The sequence below is a fragment of the Dendrobates tinctorius genome, unplaced genomic scaffold (assembly GCF_039654945.1).
Source record: "Dendrobates tinctorius isolate UK_male_01 unplaced genomic scaffold, ASM3965494v1 ptg000059l, whole genome shotgun sequence".
NCBI classification, from domain to species: Eukaryota; Metazoa; Chordata; class Amphibia; order Anura; family Dendrobatidae; genus Dendrobates; species Dendrobates tinctorius.
This window is the reverse complement of record NW_027361727.1, coordinates 19,179,374-19,193,770: the sequence shown is the minus strand read 5'-3', so window position 1 is coordinate 19,193,770 and position 14,397 is coordinate 19,179,374. Positions and strand designations below refer to the sequence as shown.

At 42.3% G+C, this 14,397-nt stretch overlaps 1 long non-coding RNA gene across 1 annotated transcript; it reads right to left on the bottom strand.

Moving 5' to 3' along the window:
- Positions 1-1,680: 1,680 nt before the first annotated feature.
- LOC141092396 (uncharacterized) lies at positions 1,681-13,534 on the bottom strand. The gene is made up of 2 exons (XR_012232787.1): positions 3,829-13,534; positions 1,681-2,132 (listed from the first exon to the last, which is right to left on the bottom strand). It is a non-coding gene; the product is annotated as an uncharacterized lncRNA (long non-coding RNA).
- Between the last annotated feature and the right edge of the window lie 863 nt (positions 13,535-14,397).

Genomic DNA, 14,397 nt, shown 5'->3' with positions numbered 1-14,397 from the left:
CCGACGCCAGAGCCCTCCTCGGGAGGTAAGGACGCTTTCTGACTTGGAGTGTCCTCCCGGAGGGAGAATATAGCCTGGGTCAGACTCCACCGACCGTGACAGGGATGCAGCCCACTCAGGGGTACTAAACACAGGAGGCCCGTCAGCAGCGGCAGCGAGGGGCGTTTAAGCACAGGTCGGGGCGCAGGCCAGGTCGCAGTCCGTGCATAACAGATAAGTCTGTGCACTGGGTAAGGCAGACTTGCAAGTGGTACACACAGTAAAAAACGCAGTGTGCTTCTTAGCAGCCCGTGTAGCCTTAGATTGAGAGACAGCACTCCTGAAAGGGTTAACGGCAGTCTGTCTGCAGCTGCAGGGAATGTGCCGGGAAGGGGTTAAGTTTTAATCTGAGGGCAGATGCAACTTGCCCACGGTCCTGTGCTGTGTCCCACGGGAGGAAAGCGGTGGCCCTGTGGTGTCACCCGGTATCCTGCACGCCTCACAGCTCGTGTGCAGAGCAGGCTGAGGTAAAAGACATGGCCCCCGAGATAAGAATTGTGCATCTCGTAAGTAATGAGGCGCCAAAAGGAGGGGGCGGCGCTATTCAAATTGCGGCCTAGTAGGCCGGAAAAGCCAGGGACTAAATTTTTTGCCTACAAGAGCGGGGGTGGGTTGCCGCGATGGGGCGCCGGTGCACTGCCGCTGACGGGGGCCAGGACCCAACACCATACCTCCACTCCAGTGCTCGGCAGGCTGCGCTGTCCGGAGCAATCCATGCAGTTCTTCTCATCCTCCTGGCTGATGAAGCAGAGCTGGAGGAGTTCTTAAAGGGGTATGCTCAATCGATCCTCCCTATGGCAGGAGGACGGAGAGCTATGGGGCTGATTCAGGGCATTCGGAAGCGCTGTTCCAGTCTTCTCCATTGTACTCCATGCGCTTGCCCTCGTATCCATCGATTACCGGGACCGTAAAGATCATCGCCATCATTGCCAGAAGAATCAGCCCCAATCGTTGCAGGAAAGTGTACGGGGAGGTATACTCCATGTGCTTGCCTGTTGTTGGTTCGGGGGAAAGCGCGCCGTAGAAAGGAACCGTCGCCCCTTTCACTCCATTAATTAAAAAATAAAAATTTACAGAAAAAAATCAAAAATAAAATAAAAGCAGTGGGGTCTGAAACTAGACCCAAGTGCCTCCTATAGACACGAAGCAAGAACAGGAGAAATCTCATCCAGCGAGAGGGTGTATACTGCAGGGAGGAGTTAACTTTTTTCTGGTTTACTTAGTGTCCTCCTAGTGGCAAGCTGCATAACACCCACTGTCCCTGTGTCCCCCAATGAGACGTAGGAGAAATGGGTGTGGCTTAAAAATGGGTGTGGTTTTCCTACACACAAACACAGAACTGGTTGTTAAAAATTTGAATCCCACCCCTGATAAGCGGGGGTGGTCCAGCACCTAAAATGTATCTTCTGTGGCAGAGACAGAAGCAGAGAGCCAGCACTGCACTCACATCAGCCACAACGTCCATCACCCAGGATATCTCCATAGGATTTAGCGATGCAAGAACCTAGTAACTGCATCCCCGCCCCGTCACGTCCTGTTCTAGTAGGGAATATAAGACGCTATATACATTTATTTGGTCACCTATGACAATGATTTCTAGATAGATTACTAAATACAGGATTAACACCATAGCTCTCTGGATAAAAGTTTATCAAATTTTTATTAACACATTATATGCTTTTGACAAACAGCATTTATCTTAGGATTTGAATGATCAAGATAATAATCAAGGAACATGACAGAGGTTTACAGTATAACATTACAAAAAGAATCAACAGTCTATTCATGAAAAGTCCCGGCCAAAATGTCCTTGTGTAGTTCAAGAAAATATGGGGTCTTGGTTGCTCCATCACTCGGTACAAGTCAATATTTTAAGGAACACCACTAGATCGTCTCCAGTAGCATATAAGAAGGATCTGCTTATCCTACAGTGGAAAACTGGCAGCGCTCTGGCCAACAAGTGGACTATTTCAAGCTGTGACGATGAGACGTGAAGAGTCGAATACTGAGAAGGATGGCATCCTGGTCTAGATGAAGATGAAGGATTTTACTATAGCCAATATAACTGAGGCGTCGACAAGGAGTCTGAAGGTCTGTGGAAGAAAAGGAAACTGGTTAGGTTTCATCGCGTAATTTCACTTCATGGGGACTGCATTCCTCACCAACTATGTTCTACTGGAAGAGCCGCGGCTAACTAACAGACCGAAAAATAACTAAGATACAAATCCTTTCCTGCACACCCCTCATCCTAATAGTTAGGTACACCTCACCTCTGTGCCTTTACTTCTTTCAGCATTATCTGCTCATCTCAACTTCAACTTATGCTACTAATATTTCTGAGGCAAGATCTTCCGCATAAAATAGAACAATTAAATTTGCTAGATGGGGCGTCCTGTGCTAAATTCAGTTGCCTTTCGTTAATTTCATGGTTAAAAAAAAAAGCAATAAAGACAACAACTCCCCCCCTTCAAGATTTAAAAAAAAAAAAATCTTCAACAATGCAAAACTTGTATACATATATGTGTGCAGTTGCCACAGTAAGCAAGTTGATGTCAGATTATACTGGGGTCTTCCCACCAATAAAGTATGATAAGATGGTGGTCTCAAGTTTCTAGACGGTGGTCCCTTTGTCTTCTTTAACCCTGATGATAAAAAAATAAAGCAAAATGACCCCCCCTCCCCTTGAAGAATAATATACTAACAGCTATAATGCAAGTTCCTAGCAAACTGCAGTGAAATGTCACGAGGGTCTTGATATTGAACTGCACTTGTGAAAATACTAAAGACAAATCACCCCAAAACCTGCTCCAAGTGGAGGGACAAATTGGACCCTATTGCTTAAATTTGATCTCTTACTTGCATTTCGTGGGGGTCATTATTCCTCCCCCACTTTATTCTATAGCGGAGTCACTGAGAAACAGATCTGAAAAACTTTAAGTGGGAAACCCTTCCCTGCACTCGCCTTCCCGTAATAGGAGACAGAATCCTGTCATAAACCTATAAAGAACATTGGAAAGTCTTCAGTGTCACCCTAATTATAACTTATTCTCATATCATTTTCATGTAAAGATCTTTTTGGATTAATAAAGTACATTAAGGTGGTGGTCTCACGTTTCTAGATGGTGGACTTGTGCTAAATTCAGGTGACTTCTTTATCTAATGATAAAGAAAAATAAAATACCCCCCCACCCCTTCAAGAATAATAATTCACGATGATATAGAGATTATATACTGTATACACACATAAATTTAAAGCAATAACCAGACTGCTAGAAATCTTCAGTGCCAACATACAGAGATCTTCATACTTGAACTGCACCATAAGATAACTAAGAGAATCACCCCAAATCCACTCAGTATAAAAGTCAACTTGTATTCCTTGGGAGGGCTGCATTCCTCAACTGATACAGGTACGGATACTTAATCTGCCTCTGCTGAGATCAATAAGACAACTCCGAGCCGTCTGAGATTTTGGAAATGCAATTGCTGAAGTTTCCCAGTGTTCTTGCTTTTTCAGGGGGCTGTATTTCTCGACCACCTTATTCTACTAGAAAGCAACGGATAAGAAATGGATCTAAAAATACGAAGAGTAAAACCTCCCCTCATCCTGATCGGATACTATAATTCTCTGCTGCTCAATCTCTGCCATGAACATAATCCGGTCATAGATCAGCAAATATTTGACATAGGACAATCTCCATACACATCACAACTCCATCATCTATGCCACCATTTCCAGATCAATACCCTTTTCTCAACACTAAGAAGATTAAAGAACGGTGGTCTCACGTTTCTGGATAGTGGTCCAGCACCAAATTCAGTTGCCTTCTTTAGTTCTAATGATAAAGAATAGGAAAGCAAAATAACCCTCCCCCTTCAAGACCAATCATATACAACAATATATACTGACAGCTATGGTGTAATAAGTATACATATATCTGTATATTCACCAGAGTCAGAAGGCTTCTAGCAATCTTTAGTGCCATCATACAGGGGTCTTCATACTTGAACTGCACTGGTAAAACTAATAAGACAATCGCCCCAATCCTGCTCCAAATAGACTGACAATCTGGGTCCTATTGCATAAATTTGATCCCATACTTGCATGTTGTGGGGGTCATTATTCCTGCACCACTTTTTCCAACTGAGGAGCCACTAGTGACCGGATCTGAAAAACAAACGGGAAACCCTTCCCTGCACTCGCCCCCCCCCCCCCCAATAGAAAACTGAATCCTGTCAGATCTAGAAGGAACATTAGAAAGTTTCCATCGTCACCCTGATTACAATGTATCCCAATCAACATTTTCTTTCACAATGTTTTTATGGATTTTTATAACTATAGAAAATATAAAGATCAAAATTCAACAATAAAATCTGACAAACCAAACATTCAGTGGTACAGATTACTCCATACATGAAGTTATTCCATATGCAATGTTATTACAATGATTTGATGTTATAAGAAGAATGAATGCAAATTCTCCATTTATATAAGATAAGACAGTAACTTTATATATGTGTTTAACTACCAGAGTATGCGGTTTACTGGTAATCTTCAGCGCCATCAAACAGGGGTCTCTAGACTTGTACTTCCCTGTTGAGATCAATAAGACAATCGCCCCAAACCTGCTTCTACATATTTGACAACAGGACACCCCGTTGCTCAGTTACATAGCGTACTTGCCTTTTGTTGGGGCTGTATTTCCCAACCACTTTGTTCTCCTGAAGAGGTGCTGATATTAAATGGATCTGAAAAACATCAAGTGGGAAACCCGACCCTGCACTCACCTCTCCCAATAGGACACTGAATGCGGTCTCAGATCTATACAGAACATTGTCTCCATCATCACCCAAATTACAACAACTTCTGCCATTAACATTTTCACGTAAAGAACATTTCACTGCTATAGGATTAAGAAGGTACAAAAATAAAACGGTGGCCCCGTATCTAATCAGGTTACCTTCTTTAACTCTGAAGATAAAGTACAGGAAAGTAAAACACCCTTTCAATTATAATATGTGGGTGTATATACTTACCACATTAAGCAGGTTCACAGTCATCTTCAATGCCATCATACAGGGGTCTCCATACCAAAACTCGTCACCACAACTCCACGTTATGTCACTAATATTTCCACTTACAGATCATTTCACAGAAGTATAGGATCAATAATATACACAAAGATGGTGGTGTTACTTTTCTCTATTGGGGTCAACTCTGCTGACAAAGAACAGATAAGCAAAACCAATCCCCCTCCCACAAACTGTTATATTCAAAGCAGCAAAAAAAAAAAAAAAATGACCCCTCTTTAAACACAATCTGCTACAGCAAAATACAGTGGCAACATCTGTAATTCAATATGTTCAAAACAGTAAGAGGCTTACTGGAAATCTTCAGTGCCATAATACAGAGGTCTCCAGACTTGCACTGCCCTGCTGAGATCAATAAGACAATCACCCCAAACCCGCTCATACATATTTGACAACTGGAAACCCAGTTGCTCAAGTTTCATAGCGTACTTGCGTTTCGTTGTGGCCGCATTTCCCTACCACTTTATTTTTCTTGGAGCCACTGATTAACAGATCTGAAAAACACCAAGTGGGAAACCCGACCCTGCACTCACCTCTCCCTAATAGGACACTGAATGCGGTCACAGATCTATACAGAACACTGGAAAGTCTCCATCATCACCCAAATTGCAACAACTTCTGCCAATAACATTTTCACATAAAGAACTTTTCTTTGTGCCATAGGATTAATAAATAAGATGGTGGTCTCACATTTCTGCATGGTGGTCCTGTGCCAAATTAAGTTACCTTTTTCAACTCTACAGATCAAGAACAGGAAAACAAGACCCCCCCTCCTTTTCCAAGAAAATATTTTACATCAATATACAGCACAATATGTGTATATAAGTATGTTTGTATACTCACCACTGTAAGCAGGGGTCAACAATCTTCAGTGTCAAGTACTGTCCTACTGAGATCAATAAGACCACAATCGCCCTCAACTCGCTCCAACTTATCTGACTATTTAGACACAGTCGCATTCTTTACATTTAGCGATGCACCAGCGATCCCGACCACGATACGACCCAGTCAGGATCGCTGGTGCATCGTTAAATGGTCGCTAGTGAGCTGCCACACAGGCAGATCTCACCAGCGATGTAGCGATGCTCGGCGGTCGTACTTACCTTTCAGACGAAGCGATGACTGCCGTCTTCCGCTCGCGTGCATAGCTTGCTCGTCGGCGCCAGCAGGAAGCCGACGACGAGAAATGGACGAGGACGATCTCGCGCGATCAGCGATAGCCAGTGGGGGAGCCGGTTGGAGGTAAGTATCACATGTAGCGATATCGCTATGTGTAAAGCCCCCTTTACACTTTGAGGAGCTGCATTCCTCAACCATTTGTATCTACTGGAGGACCACCAATATGAAAAATATCAAAGAAAACCCTTCCCTGCACTCACCTCATCCTAGTAGTAATCTACAATCCTCCTCTGCTCCCAGCATTATCCGGCCATAGATCTGTAGAGAATATCAACATTGGACAATCTCCATTCACACCACAACTACATCCTATCTCACTAATATTTCCAGGTCAGGATTATTTTCTCTAGACTACAGGATGAATAAATTACAATAAGATGGTGGTCCCACATTTCTGGTCGGTCTTGTTACCTTTTTTTGCTCTGATAAAAAACAGAAAAGAAAAACAAAACAACCTCCCCCTACAAGAACAATCATTTACAAAAATATATAGCAGCAATGTCCTCCAGCGCAATCTGTATATATAGTTTGGACTTACCCCAGTAAACCGGCTCCCGGCAATCATCAGTGCAATTATACAAGGGTTTTCACACGATCTGTCCTGCTGAGATCAATAAGATGACAATCGCCCCCAACTCGTTCCACCGTATTCGACTATTTAAACGCACAGTCACGTACTTACACTTTCCACTGATAACAAATGGATCTGAAAAATATCAAAGCAGAACAGGTTTCCTGCACTCACCTCATCTAACTGGGAACCTGCAGTACACAGCTGCCTCGTCTCCAATACTGACACTTTATCTGACCCTGCCGAGATCAATAAGACCATCGCCTCCAAAGCAATTCCGAGTCGTCTGTCAGTTTAGACATAATGTGGCTATAGTTTCATAGTGTACTTGCATTTTCAGGGGGCTGCATTTCTCAACCACTTCATTATACTGTACTGGAGAGCCACGGATAAACAAACATCTGAAAAATACTAAAAAAAAAGAGAATCCTTCCCGCACTCCTCTCATCCTGATAGTAAACTACAATTCTCTGCTCTCAGCATTATCCAGTCACAGATCTGTAACAAACTCTTACATTGGAAAGTCTTCATCATCATCCTTATTATAACTTATACCAATAACAGTTTCATATAGATCCTTTCTTCGTACTATAAGGATCAATAAAGTACAAAATAATGGTGGACTCACGTTTCTCGATGGTAGTCCCATTGCCTTCAACTCTGCTGATAAACAGGAAAACAAAAACAACCCCACCCTCTTAGAAAACATTTTCCAGCATCTACAGCACAATGTGTGTATATCTATTTGTATATTCACCACAGTAAGCAGGGGGTCTAGTAATCTTCAGTGCCATCATACAGGGGTCTTCACATGATCTGTCCTGCTGTCCTGATTCCTCAACCATTTGTCTCTACTGATGGCCACTAATCTGAAAAATATCAAACAAGAAAACCCTTCCCTGCACTCACCTCATCCTAGCAGTAATCTACAATCCTCCTCTGCCCCCGGCATTATCCGGCCATAGATCTGTAGAGAATATCAACATTGCACAATCTCCACCCACACCACAACTACATCCTATCTCACTAATATTTCCAGGTCAGGAGTTTTTTTTTTCTACACTACAGGATGAATAAATTACAATAAGATGGTGGTCTCACATTTCTGGTCGGTCTTGTTACCTTCTTTTGCTCTAATAAAAAAACAGTAAAGAAAAACAACCTCTCCCTATAAGAACAATCAATTACAACAATATATAGCGGCAATGGCCTCCATTGCAGTCTGTATATAGTTTAGATTTACCCCAGTAAGCCGGCTCCCGGCAATCTTCAGTGCAATCATACAGGGCTATGGAACTTCACTGTTGGGATCAGGACGCACCGCTGCTCATGTCTGATTATCTGCATATTGTGGGGCCATTATTCCTCAGTCACTGATGATAAATGGATCTTAAAAATATCAGACAATTTGGACACAATGTGGCTATAGTTTCATAGTGTACTTTCATTTTCAGGGGGCTGCATTTCTCAACCACTTCATTATACCATACTGGAGAGCCACGGATAAACATCTGAAAAATACTAAAAAAGACAATCCTTCCCCGCACTCCCCTCATCCTGATAGTAAACTACAATTCTCTGCGTTCAGCATTATCCGGTCACAGATCTGTAACAAATGCTTACATTGGAAATTCTTCAACATCATCCTTATTATAACAAGTCAAAAACATTTTCCTATAAAGATCAATAAATTACAAAGAAGGTGGTCTCACATTTCTGGATGCTGGTCAAATACCCTTTAACTCTGCTGATAAATTACAGGAAAACACATTTACCCCATTCAAGAAAAATACCTCACAGCAATATACAGCACTATGTGTATATCTACTTGTATATTAATCACAATAAGCGGGTTTCTAGCAATCTTCAGTGTCATCATACAGGGGTCGTCACACTTGAACTGCACTGATGAGATCAATAAGACGACAATGGCCCCCAAATCGCTCCAACTTATCTGATTCTTAAGACAAATAGTCTTGTTCCTACCCTTTGAGGGGCTGCATTCTTCAACCACTGTGGTTTACTGGAGGACCACTAATCTGAAAAATATCAAACAAGAAAACCCTTCCCTGCACTCACCTCATCCTAGCAGTAATCTACAATCCTCCTCTGCTCCCGGAATTATCCGGCCATAGATCTGTAGAGAATATCAACATTGGACAATTTCCACTCACACCACAACTACATCTTATCTCACTAATATTTCCAGGTCAGGATTTTTCTCTCTAGACTACAGGATGAATAAATTACAATAAGATGGTGGTCTCACATTTCTCGATGGTGGTCCGCTGCATCCTTTAGCTCTGATGATAGAAAACATAAAAGAAAAACAACATCCCCCTACAAGAACAATCATTTACAGCAATATATATTGACAAACTCCCCCAGTGTATACATATTTTAGATTTCTGTCAGTAAGCCGGCTCCCGGCAATCTTCAGTGCAATCATACAGGGGTCTTCACACGATCTGTCCTGCTGAGATCAATAAGACGACAATCGCCCCCAACTCGTTCCACCGTATTCGACTATTTAGACACAGAACCGTGTACTTGCACTTTGAGGGGCTGCATTCCTCCATTTGTCTCTACGGGAGGATCACTAATCTGAAAAGTATCCCGCAAGAAAACCCTTCCCTGCACTCACCTCATCCTAGCAGTATTTTACAATCCTCCTTTGCTCCCGGCATTATCCGGCTATAGATCTGTAGAGAACATCAAGGTAGGACAATCTCCATTCACACCACAACTCCAGCTTATCTCACTAATATTTCCAGGTCAGGATTTATTTCTATAGACTACAGGATGAATTAATTACAATAAGATGGTGATCTCACATTTCTGGTTGGTCCTGTTGCCTCCTTTAGCACTGATAAAAAACTGTAAAGAAAAACAACCTCCCCCTATAAGAACAATAATTTACACCAATATATAGCGGCAATCTCCTCCAGTGCAATCTATATATAGTTTAGATTTACCCCAGTAAGCCGGCTCCCGGCAATCTTCAGTGCAATCATACAGGGCTATGGAACTTCACTGTTGGGATCAAGAAGAAAACAAATTGCCCCCAAACACTCCCACTCATCTAACACTTTGGAGGCACCGCTGCTCATGTCTGATTGTCTGCATATTGTGGGGCCATTATTCCTCAGCCACGGATAAGAAATGGATCTGAAAAATATCAAGCGAGAAAATCCTTGCCTGCACTCACCTCCTCCCATCAGTAATCTGTAATTCTTCTCTGCCCCATCTCTGCTCCCGACATTATCATTTCACAGATCTGGAAATACTTCCTACATAGGACAATCTCCCATCGTCACCACAACTCCATCATCTATGCCACCATTTCACTAACAATAGTCTTCTCTACAGCATAGAATCAATGAAATGCAATAAGACTGTGGTCTCACGTTTCTGGATGGTGGTCCCATTGACTTCTTTAACTCTGATGATAAAGTACTGGAAAGCAAAACATCTACCCCACTTCAAGAAAAATACTTTATAGCAATATTCAGCATCTATACAATATGTGTATATGGATATCTATATTCATCACCACAGTAATTAGATGTCTAGCAATCTTCAGTGTCATCATACAGGGGTCTTCACACGATGTGTCCTGATGAGATCAATAAGACAACAATCGCCCCAAACCCGCTCCAACTTTTCTGACAATTTGGTCACACAATCACATTCTTGCACTTTGAGAGGCTGCATTCCTCCATCACTTGTATCTACTGATGGCCACTAATGTGAAAAATATCAAGTTAGAAAACCCTTCCCTGCACTCACCTCACCCTAGTAGTAATCTACAATCCTCCTCTGCTCCAGGCTTTATTCGGCCATAGATCTGTACAGAATCAGAATCGTAGAGTTGGAAGGGACCTCCTGGGCCATCTGGTCCAACCCCCTGCTCAAAGCAGGATTCGCTAAATCATCCCAGTCAGATGTCTGTCCAGCCACTGTTTGAAGACTTCCATTGAAGGAGAACTCACCACTTCTCGTGGCAGCCTGTTCCACTCATTGATCACTAACTGTCAAAGTTTTTTCTAATATCTAATCTGTCTCCTCCCATTCAGTTTCATCCCATTGCTTCTAGTCTTTCCTTGTGCAAATGAGAATAAAGTTGATCCTTCTACAATGTGACAGCCCTTTAGATATTTGTAGACAGCTATTAAGTCTCCTCTCAGTCTTCTCTTTTGCAAACTAAACATTCCCAAATCCTGCAACCTTTCCTCATAAGACAGGGTTTGCAGACCAGTCACCATTCTGGTCGCTCTTTTCTGAACTTGCTCCAGTTTGTTGATGTCTTTTTTAAAATGTATATCAACATTGGACATTCTCCATTCACACCACAACTCCAGCTTATGTCACTAATATTTCCACGTCAAGATCTTTTGTCTAGATTACAGGATGAATAAAGTACAATAGAATGGTGGCTCACATTTCTGGATGGAGATCACACTGCTTTCTTTAGGTCTGATGATAAAAAAAAGGAAAAACAAGGCAAAACAACCCTCCCTTCAAAGACAACCACGTACAATATATACTGGCAAACAACTCCAGTGCAATCTGCGTATATAATATTACAGGTTAACCACAGGACGCCGATTCCCAGCAGCCTCCAATACTATCACACAGAGCTATCGAAATATGAGGTTCACTGTTGGAAAAGAAAACAAATTGCCCCCAAACACACTCCCACAAAATCTAAAAATTTGGACGCACTTCTGCTCATGTCTGATTGGCTGCATATTGTGGGGCCATTATTCCTCAGCCACTGATAACAAATGGATCTGAAAAATATCAAAGCAGAACAGGTTTCCTGCACTCACCTCATCTAACTGGGAACCTGCAGTACACAGCTGTCCCGTCTCCAATACTGACACTTTATCTGACCCTGCCGAGATCAATAAGACCATCGCCTCCAAAGCAATTCCGAGCCGTCAGACAATTTGGACATAATGTGGCTATAGTTTCATAGTGTACTTGCATTTTCAGGGGGCTGCATTTCTCAACCACTTCATTATACCGTACTGGAGAGCCACGGATAAACAAACATCTGAAAAATACTAAAAAAAAAAATCCTTCCCGCACTCCTCTCATCCTGATGGTAAACTACAATTCTCTGCGCTCAGCATTATCCGGTCACAGACCTGTAACAAACTCTTACATTGGAAAGTCTTCATCATCATCCTTGTTATAACTTATGCCAATAACAATTTCATATAGATCCTTTCTTCGTACTATAAAGATCAATAAAGTACAAAATAATGGTGGCCTCACGTTTCTCGATGGTGGTCCCATTGCCTTCAACTCTGCTGATAAAGAACAGGAAAACAAAAACAGCCCCACCCTCTTCAAGAAAACATTTTACAGCATCTACAGCACAATGTGTGTATATCTATTTGTATATTCACCGCAGTAAGCAGGGGTTCTAGTAATCTTCAGTGCCATCATACAGGGGTCTTCACATGATCTGTCCTGCTGAGATCAATAAGACGACAATCGCCCCAAACCACCTCGAACTTACCTGATTATATTGACACACAGTCTTATTCTTGCACTTTGAGGGGCTGCATTCCTCAACCATTTGTCTCTACTGGGGGACCACTAATCTGAAAAATGTCAAGCGAGAAAACCCTTCCCTGCACTCACCTCATCCCCACAGTAAATTACAATTCACCTTGTCTCAATCTCTGCTGACAGCATCATTCAGTGACAGATCTGTAGATATATCTATGACATATCCTCACCACAACTCCATCATCTATGGCACTATTTCCATATCAAATTATTTTCTCAATAGTATAAGAACATTAAAGTACAATATGACGGTGGTCTCACGTTTCTGGATGAGGGTCCAGCACCAAATTCTGTTGCCTTCTTTAACGCTGATAATAAAGAACAGTGACACAAAACATATCCCCCTTCAAGATCATATACAACAATATATATGGACATTTCCCATGTAATATGTGCATATATATACAGTGGGGAAAAAAAAGTATTTAGTCAGTCAGCAATAGTGCAAGTTCCACCACTTAAAAAGATGAGAGGCGTCTGTAATTTACATCATAGGTAGACCTCAACTATGGGAGACAAACTGAGAAAAAAAAAATCCAGAAAATCACATTGTCTGTTTTTTTTCATTTTATTTGCATATTATGGTGGAAAATAAGTATTTGGTCAGAAACAAAATTTCATCTCAATACTTTGTGATATATCCTTTGTTGGCAATGACGGAGGTCAAACGTTTTCTGTAAGTCTTCACAAGGTTGCCACACACTGTTGTTGGTATGTTCGCCCATTCCTCCATGCAGATCTCCTCTAGAGCAGTGATGTTTTTGGCTTTTCGCTTGGCAACACGGACTTTCAACTCCCTCCAAAGGTTTTCTATAGGGTTGAGATCTGGAGACTGGCTAGGCCACTCCAGGACCTTGAAATGCTTCTTACGAAGCCACTCCTTCGTTGCCCTGGCGGTGTGCTTTGGAGCATTGTCATGTTGAAAGACCCAGCCACGTTTCATCTTCAATGCCCTTGCTGATGGAAGGAGGTTTGCACTCAAAATCTCACGATACATGGCCCCATTCATTCTTTCATGTACCCGGATCAGTCGTCCTGGCCCCTTTGCAGAGAAACAGCCCCAAAGCATGATGTTTCCACCACCATGCTTTACAGTAGGTATGGTGTTTGATGGATGCAACTCAGTATTCTTTTTCCTCCAAACACGACAAGTTGTGTTTCTACCAAACAGTTCCAGTTTGGTTTCATCAGACCATAGGACATTCTCCCAAAACTCCTCTGGATCATCCAAATGCTCTCTAGCAAACTTCAGACGGGCCCGGACATGTACAGGCTTAAGCAGTGGGACACGTCTGGCACTGCAGGATCTGAGTCCATGGTGGCGTAGTGTGTTACTTATGGTAGGCCTTGTTACATTGGTCCCAGCTCTCTGCAGTTCATTCACTAGGTCCCCCCGCGTGGTTCTGGGATTTTTGCTCACCGTTCTTGTGATCATTCTGACCCCACGGGGTGGGATTTTGCGTTGAGCACCAGATCGAGGGACATTATCAGTGGTCTTGTATGTCTTCCATTTTCTAATTATTGCTCCCACACTTGATTTCTTCACTCCAAGCTGGTTGGCTATTGCAGATTCAGTCTTCCCAGCCTGGTGCAGGGCTACAATTTTGTTTCTGGTGTCCTTTGACAGCTCTTTGGTCTTCACCATAGTGGAGTTTGGAGTCAGACTGTTTGAGGGTGTGCACAGGTGTCTTTTTATACTGATAACAAGTTTAAACAGGTGCCATTACTACAGGTAATGAGTGGAGGAAAGAGGAGACTCTTAAAGAAGTTACAGGTCTGTGAGAGCCAGAAATCTTGATTGCTTGTTTCTGACCAAATACTTATTTTCCACCATAATATGCAAATAAAATGAAAAAAAAAAAACAGACAATGTGATTTTCTGGATTTTTTTTTTCTCAGTTTGTCTCCCATAGTTGAGGTCTACCTATGATGTA